This window comes from Peromyscus eremicus, chromosome 2 (genome assembly GCF_949786415.1).
Source record: "Peromyscus eremicus chromosome 2, PerEre_H2_v1, whole genome shotgun sequence".
NCBI classification, from domain to species: domain Eukaryota; kingdom Metazoa; phylum Chordata; class Mammalia; order Rodentia; family Cricetidae; genus Peromyscus; species Peromyscus eremicus.
The window spans coordinates 93,345,067-93,354,174 of NC_081417.1; positions in this window are offsets into that span (position 1 = coordinate 93,345,067).

The window sequence follows — 9,108 nt, forward strand, 5'->3', positions numbered from 1 at the left end:
ATCCATCTGTTCTGAATTTTAATGTCAATAAGTCATTTTACCCAAAATCATTATATCTAGAGAAACTCAGATAAACTCGGTTCTAGCTGTGAGATTTCTGGTGTTGCAGAGAAACATATGAGGTTCCTTAGAACACAAGTAAGCCAAAGTCCACAGGCTCTCTCCTTTTGTTTCCCATTTCCTGATGAGGGATTTTTAAAACTCTGATTCCTTCATATGTCTAGAAGGACCAAATAAATTCAAACATCTTACCGTAGTTACTTAAGACTTACACTGCTGCTGAATCTCACAAGCAACTTTAAAAGTCAGCCACTGACTTTGAGTGTCAGTGAGGGTAGGGACAACATCCCAATAATGTACTCAGAAGCAGTCTGACACATGGAAAGGACTACCAGCATTGAGTGTAGAATGTTTCTATTGCATGGTGAAAGTATATTGAAACTAAGTAGAAGATAAAAATATCTATCAATCAATCTATCTATCCACTGGTGAAAATATATTGAAATTAAGTAGAAGATAAGAATATCTATCAATCAATCTATCTATCCACCAAATATTTATTTATCTATAATATAATATAATATAAAGATGCATAGATAGATAATAGATAGATAGATAGATAGATAGATAGATAGATAGATAGACAGATAGAATGTATACACTCCACTTAATTTTGTTCTGAATATGGTCAATTCTACAGTGAGTATATTTGATATCAGTAAAGAAAAAAACACAATTAAACCTAGTTGATTCTAGATCTCATATTCTTAAACAGATAACACTACCTGTCATGTAGTTTTACTGATTCCATATTTTTCAAGATTCAGCATTACTACAGTATTACTACAGAATTCTTAAGTACTTTTGTATTAGATTTATTAAGTAATATTTCTCATGCCCTATTTTCTATGGAATCATTTAAACTGGTTAGTGTCTATAAGAATATGCTTCATAAAAGATCTTTAAGGAACTAACAAGCAAGAGGACATTTCTTACAGATTCATCTAACTTAGATGGTATACTCCGTGTAGCAACAAGACACCAAAACAATTCAAGTTGTAGCGATATTTTATTGGTGCTGAAATGTGGTGGTATTTTATTTGTGCTTTATTAAATAAAGCTTGCCTGGAGATTAGAGGAAAAAGTCAGCCACAACACAGACGTCATGCAGTGTTAGTATATATGCCTTTAATCTTATCACTTGGCAGGCAGGATTTCTGTGAGTTCAAGGCCACACCGGAAACAGAGCCAGGTGTGGTGGCATATGCCTTAAATTCCAAAACTAGTTAACCATGGAGGTCAGGATGTCTGTACAGATAGACAGGAAGTGACAGAGCTGGGTAGGAAGAGGAAGTGATGTAGTTGAATGGTGAGAGCAAATCAGATGGCAGAACAGCAAGTCATATAGGCATGGGTAAACAGAAAAACACGGCATTTGGAAGCTGCAGAGTTGGTGAGGTAATGTTAGCTGGTGGCTTTCCCTATTTCCCTGATCTCTCTAAGGCTTTCACCCCTATATTTGGCTCCGTGTTTTTTATTTAATAAGATCATTTAGAAATTCATCTACATCAAGTCTCACAGTAAAGATGGGCTTTGTTTACTTATATTTCTTTTATGATAATTTCCTTAGCAATTGTTCACAAATGAGGATAAACAAATTGACAAAGGAAACTTTCATCTTCCATTGTGTATATGAAACAATATAATATTTACACTTCATTTGAATTTAAAATAGCTAATAGAGGCCTGAAATATATCTGGAGATACAGACTTTTAGTGTAAATTTTATGGCTTCATCTTTCATTCAATTGTCTTTGTAGTACAAAAGACAATAATTCCAGAAAGAGCCAAAGTTGAGAATTCAGAGCATAATTTATTATAAAACCATTACCTCCTCCTTGGTCAAAAACAGATTATTGAACAAACTCCTCCTTCCATATATATCTAAAGCTGGTTACTGTAATTTCATAGAAAGAATATGGGTTTGAAGTCAATCACACATTCTCCTGGTATGTATTTACTGCTGTGCTTTATGACCCAGTTTCCCCATTCAACTCTAAGCCTTGCCTTCCATTGTAATTTCCTGAAGAGTACATAAAATAAAAATGTTATAACACATCACTCCATAAATGCATTTTCCAGCCTGCGACCTGTAACCACAATTCTGTCATTCTGTCCTTCCAGCCCAAGGCTGTGGCTGTTACCCAGCCTCCTTCCTTTTTGCACAGTCTAGAGCCTGTTTGGAATCACTTCTTGGACACTCATACTTAATTTCTCCAAAATCTGATGTTTGTAAGTTATGATTCTAAGTAACTCGGCAGTGCTTATGTTTGGATAGAGTCTACTTTGGAGTTTGTGGGTAAGCCTCTAGCACTGCTGAGAAATGTTCCAATTTACCCACTAGATGTATCCCTTGTGGTGCCTAATGCCATAGCCTGTGTTTTAACTACACAGTGTTTACCTCAAGAGAAAACGTGGCACAAAAAGCCATTCTTCTACTTAATGCATCTTGTTCCAAATAATGGCTATACTGTTCTCATACCCACTCATCACTTCCCTGAGAAGACAACAGGCATTATTGCATCAATCTTACTTCTATTCAATTACATTCTATGGAGTAAGGCTTACATTTTTTTGTTTGTTTGATACATTTATTTTATTGAAAGAAATATGTAAACATGTAGTTTCATTCATGAAGTGTGTTCTGCAGTTTCTTGAGACAGAGGCTGATATGGGATGAGATGTGTAGTCAAAGACAAGCCTTAGTCAGAACTACTACGCCATGGGCCTGTTACTTAATGAATCTACCAGATGTGCTCTTCATGCAAGACCACTCAAACCATGGCACATAACATCTGACACAGAGAGTCAGAGTCAGAGAAGCAGTAACAAGTACTCAGTAGCCTAGGTGCACAAACACCTGCCAAAAGGAATTAGTGAAATGTTGATGTTCCCATATTATGCCTTACCTAAGCCTAGACAGATGCCACAGGAAAGGAGAAAGGATGTGAAAAAGCAATCTTTCCCATTTCTGCTCCACCACAACCCTTACACACTCTTCCCCATCACACTCGCCTTCAAATACCTAAAGCAACCAAGACACTAACTCTAGCCTGTATCTCACAGGGGACACTCTCTGCTTTAAGTATAACTATCACTTCTAAATAAAAATATAACAGTTTAGAAACGTTTAAGTGATTTAAGAGCTATATAATTTCAAGTGGGATTAAGGTACCAAGGAGAAAGGAAACTAATTTGGCATAGTGTGCTGTTCAAGTAAAAACAAAGTGTAACACGTATTTTATGGTTTCAATATTTGAACTCTCTAATCAAATATTTTGATGATCTTCAGAAGAAAAATAATTTTGAAACCAACCCATTCTTCTATTTGTGTGTGTGTCTTTTGTCAATCTTGACAATCATGTCTCTTACTCCTATTTTAGGTGTTTTACTCCTAGCCCGATTCCCTGAGGTGCTATAGTAAGAGGTACCTAGTCTGGACTGGATTTCAGCCAGTGGGAGTGATATTGGCTGCCAACTAGAGCACTTTACAGTTGATGAATATGCACCCACTAAATCAAGCTCTGCTCCTCTTCTCTGCTTTTGTAGATTTTGGCTCCCCTCTAGGCACTCCCACAATTCAGAAATCACAGCACTGATAGAAGCAGACATTTGAGGTGTCTCAGAGTCCCTGCTTCCTTGAATGAACTTCTGTGCTCTGCAGCTGGTTAGATTTAAACCATGAGTGTACACTCAGTCTGTGCTTTAAAACTCCGAGAAGTCAGTATTGGCAACTGTCAATGTTTTCCTGAGTGACTACTGTCAGTGGGGTTCCACTATTAAGAAGTCTGCTTCTAGAGTTCCAGATGCCCCAACGCTTTTCTCTCTTCCAGCCTATTGTACATTTGTTCATGTTAAGCTCCCCCTGCCAAGTAATACTTTCTGCTTTACTCAAGAGCAGATACTTCATAGTCCCAGATGTCCCAGAGAAGTGCAATCTTTCTGCATGAACTTAATTTTCTTTCAGTCCTTAAGGGAAGGACTGCTTCTGAAGTTTCTATGTATTCTCATGAGTAGCCTGAGTTATGGTTTACACTTATATAAATACTCCTGCCCTGTTTCTGTAGTACAGACCAAACACACACACACACACACACACAGACACACACACAGACACACACACACACACACACACACACACACACACACACACACAGTTGCTTTTCTCATGAAAAGTAGTACATTTTAATGAAACTATTTTAATACGATTTAGAACTTATTATCTACTTATGTTAGAAAATATAACTTTAAATTTCTAGAAATTTTCAGAGAAGCATTATTTCTACAGGTAAAAACTGGAACTGGATGCTCTTTAATGGGCAAACTGTTTCTAACACACACATACTGACACATTCAGCAAACGAGAGAAATATCCAGAAACTTACATTGAGAAAAAAAAGCCAATTCTGAAAGATCTCTTTATATATCATTTTTGTGTTTTTATTAAGGAATTTTTTGTTCATTCCCCATACCAACCACATTGTACATCCCTCATTAGTCTACAATTATCTCAATAAAAATTGAACTACATTCAAAAATAAAAATAGATCTCTGCATCTGTCTCCATCAGTCACTGGAGAAAGGCTCTATGACGACAGTTAGGTTATTTGCTAGACTGGTCACCAGATTGAGCTCCAGGAATCCAATTGATGAGAGAGAGGAGGGATTCTGGTGGCAGGGGATGTTGAGATCATGATGGGAGGACGTGCAGAGATGACCGGCCACACTAGTGGAAGCCCACGAACTGTGGACTAGTGGCTGTGGAGCCCCCATGGGACTGGACTAGGGCCTCTGGATATGGAAGATGGTTATTTGGCTGGAACTGTTTGGGGGGCACCCAGGCAGGGTATGAGGATCTGTCCTTGGTGCATGGGCAGGCTTCTGTGAATCCAGTGCCTGTGGTGTGATGCCTTCCGCAGCCTTGGTGCAGTGGGAAGGGGCTTGAACCTGCCTAGACTCAGTGTGCCAGACTCTGCTGACTCCACATGGGAAACCTTGATTTTGGGGATGAGGGGATGCAGGGTGGCTTGGGAGAGAGGGCTGCAGGGAGGAGGTGGGATCTGTGGGTGGCATGTAGAGTGAGTAGAAAATTTCTTAATAAAGAAAAATAAAAAAAAGTTACTATTGATTCCCAAAATTGACTTCTTTATTTACCTAGTATTTTCACATAAACTGAATAGAATTTGTTACCTAAGACAACAACTGGGATTCATTCTATATCCCTCCCTTTCCTCTGTTCCTATCTTGCTAAATATAGGGCTTTTGTAATCATTTTATTGGTACAATAATCTGCACTAATAATGGTTTAAACAGTGTATCAAAAAACAGCAAGAGTTTCCACAGGTGTGAAATCTGAGACATCTAAGACAAGGGATATCAGCATATTCCTAAAGCGGTATGGCAAGGGTCCCACTCCCAAAGCTGCAAATATGTTCCTTCATAGTCTTTAGGGTGGACCTGCTTCAAGACTTTGTGTGGAAGTCACGTGGCCTGTTGAGACTAAGACAGTGTCACCCTCACTCTTTTGAGTCCAGTGGAAGAAAACGAAGGGAGATTATATGAACAAAGGGGAAACAAGATTATGATAGGGAAATCGACAGAGACAACTGAGTCAAGCCTATAGGAACTGAGGAACTTTAGACCAACAGCTGTACAACGTGCACGGGAAAGGACTAGACCCTCTGCATAAGGGAGACAGTTGTGTAGCTTGGTTTGTTTGAGGGGCCCCGGCAGTGTGATCAGGATCTGTCCCTGGTGCATGAGCTGGCTTTCTGAATCTCATTACCTATGGTTGGACACCTTGTTCACCCTTGAAAAAGCAGGGAGGGGCTTGGACTTGCCTCAACTGAATGCACCAGGCTTTGCTGTCCCCCCATGAGAGGACTTACTCTTTTGGGGAAGGGAATGGGGGATGGGTCAGTGAGGAAGGTGTGGGGGAGGGGGAGGAGGGATGAGAGGGGGATCTGTGTTTGGTATGTAAAATGAATAAAAAAAAATTTAAAAAAGATCAGCGTGTGTGTGTGGCATCACAGAGTTCTGTTGTCCCGTGAAGCCCAAGAAATACAACAGCCAGCTTTCATTTTTTCCACTTCTATCCCTTTACTGAAAATGGGTACAATTCCTGCTTTGAAATGATATCCATCATGCTTTGGTACTTTTCAATGTAAAAAAAACACATACTTTCTCATTTCTGTAATACAGGTGGGCAAAATTTTCCCAAATATTTAAGTTTTGGATTTTTGTATGCTGAAAAATTCCTTCTTGACCAATAGAACAAGGTCCTAGAAAGCTCCAAATTATTGAGAGCTACTGATAATGCCCTTGGTTGTCCAACACAACTCAATCACAATACCCTATTGCAAGATCCTATTGCTGAAGTCATCACATACCGGAGCTGAAGGACAGTGAGAAATTAAGTGGCATCTGAGCTAGAAGTTTCCTGTCTGTCAGCATGGGTGGGGGGGGCACAAAGTTATCCATTGTCCTATCATGCTGTGGACCCTAGGACATACAATGATCATAATAACAACCTGTCTGACAGGTTATGTCCAGCGCTACTGTGGGAGAAACTAATCACTTTTAGCCCTGAGACCTGCTCCATAGGAGAAAACTCATGCCTGATACTGTAAACCTAGGCAAGAACCAGTAATTAGGGAGGTCATAGGCCTTAGGTGAGAACCTACTACTGATGTTTTGCTAAATGGAGGTGATGCTAAACTGCCTCCCAAAGGTTTATACCCATAGCTTAGTATCACTCTCAGCCTAAACAACAAAGGCTTCTTTTTTTCTTGGGAGCATTGGTTAACACAGACTTATAATCTTGCAGAGTGTGGGAAGTAAGAGACTGCGGAGTGCTTAGCTCTAAATGTGGCATCTATCTTATTCACTCCAGGGCCTAAAGAACATTATAGAAGGGGAAATAGAAAAATTGGGAGAGACAGAGTTTGGGCAGGGTGGCTGTGCCCAAACAGTGTCCTCTAGTCTTGACATCATCTTTGTACATATGATCTCAATGCAGCTGTGTTTAACCACACAAGACCTTCACAAGACTGGTCCTGTCACCATTTGATTATGCACAATGGAAGAATTCAGGTGGCCCTTGCCCTAACTGAGGCATTATAGGTAGTTAGTTAAAAGGTACTGGGAAGGGTGTGTATTATATTCTCCAGTGGTATAGCCACTGATAATTTGCCCTTGTTCTAGTAAGTAAACTCTACTCCTGAGAGGATTCATAACAAAACTCAGGATACCAAAAATTAAAAAAAAAAGGATACCAAGTTAAGAAAGAACTTATGTAAAGAAGGTTTTCTCTGGAAGAGAGAGCAAAGTTAGAGAGTGCTAGGGAGAGAAGGTTGGAAATGACCAAAATTCAGCAAACATAGGTAGAACATTGTCAGTGAGTTAAAAAAAATACAGTCCAGTCTTCAAGCCATTTTACTTCTTGAGGATGTAGTTGTGAAGGTCAATGATACTTTCAAGACTTCATTTAGAAATATCCTCAGCTAAATGTATGCTTTCATTGCTCCCAAATTCAATCGTCTATAAAAATACACGAACACAATTCAGCCAAGACAAGAATGCATTTTCCTCCAGATTCTAAAAAAAGTATGCTGAGGCTTCATCAAAGTCATACATATTTCCACAGTGCATCTCTAAGCTGCTCAACCTTCTTCCCACCATTAATTTCCAAGACCCCTCATGCTTTAGGCAGTATTCACAATAGCGCCTCATCTTGATATCAAAATATGTCTTAGTCCAGGCTGCTGTAATGAAAAGCCATGTACTGGGTGGTAGAAACAACACAAATTTCTTTCTGACTGCTCTGGAGCCTAAACGTCTAAGATCAAAATATAAACAAGACAGACTTCATTCAGTGCCTCTTCTCTGGTTTTCAGGTAGCACAAGAGATCTTTTATTTCCCATATTGGATCCTACCAGAAAGAATTCTATTTTATTTCTTAACTCTGGTCACCTCCTAAAAGCCCTTTCTTAAATATAATTAATTTAGTCACAAGTATTCCAATATATAAATTATAGAGAGACACGAGCTTTCTATGTTGCAAAACAGACTGCTATTGATTTAGTAACTTAAGGTATCCACATTCATCATCTTGTAGATTCATGAGTATGGCCAAGGATGGCTTCTTTGGGTGCTTTGCAAGTCTGAAATCAAGGTGCTACCTAGGCTGGCTCTTATCTGGATTAGGTAGAAATACATCCACTTCCAATTTTACTTCAGTTGTTGACAGGGTTTATAGCCTTTTTAATTGTAGGACTAAGGGCCAGGGCCATTCTCAGTATGTGGAAACCACCTCAAGTGTTTCCCTAGTTCATTGCTATGTAATTTTGTCCATAGACCTTCTCACTCCCTGTGATAAGTATTTGAAAATTTCATTTTGGCTTACAGTTACTTGCCCAGGGTTTCATACCTAGTAAGTGACAGCCCTATTTCAAACCTAGAAAGATTCCATTTTGGAACCATGACTCCCAACACCACCCTGAAAGCTTCCTTACACTATGACAGCTCCCTAGAACTTATACTAGAAAACATTCTAGTTTTCAAATTGTTATCAGAAAGTCATTCCTGAAACTATCAGGAATGGATAACAATAAATAGTCCTGGCAGGCAGACTGAGCCTGATTGTCATACACGAAACTAAGCTTCTTTGCATTGTGCTATTTGTTCCTTGTCAAATGTCAGTTCCCTAAAGCCTCTGCATGATGGAAATTTGTGCCTGAACCCATTCATTCCTCATCTGGCATTGCTCATCAACTGGAAGTGTCACTTTAGATACTACAACGTCACATCAACCTCTACATGGTGACTAAAAATGCATTCCTGGAGTAAAGAATGCTTAAAGTTTAAATTTTATTAAACTAATCACATTTTCATTTATAGAATGCTTCATTATTCATAGAAGAGAAACAGGATGAATACATACACTATATTTTGAGTCAAATTAAATTACAATAATCTGTACATAATTGCATTTCTTTAAATACTGAGTTTACATAAAAATCTTGTTAAGCATTTACTCATTACTGATG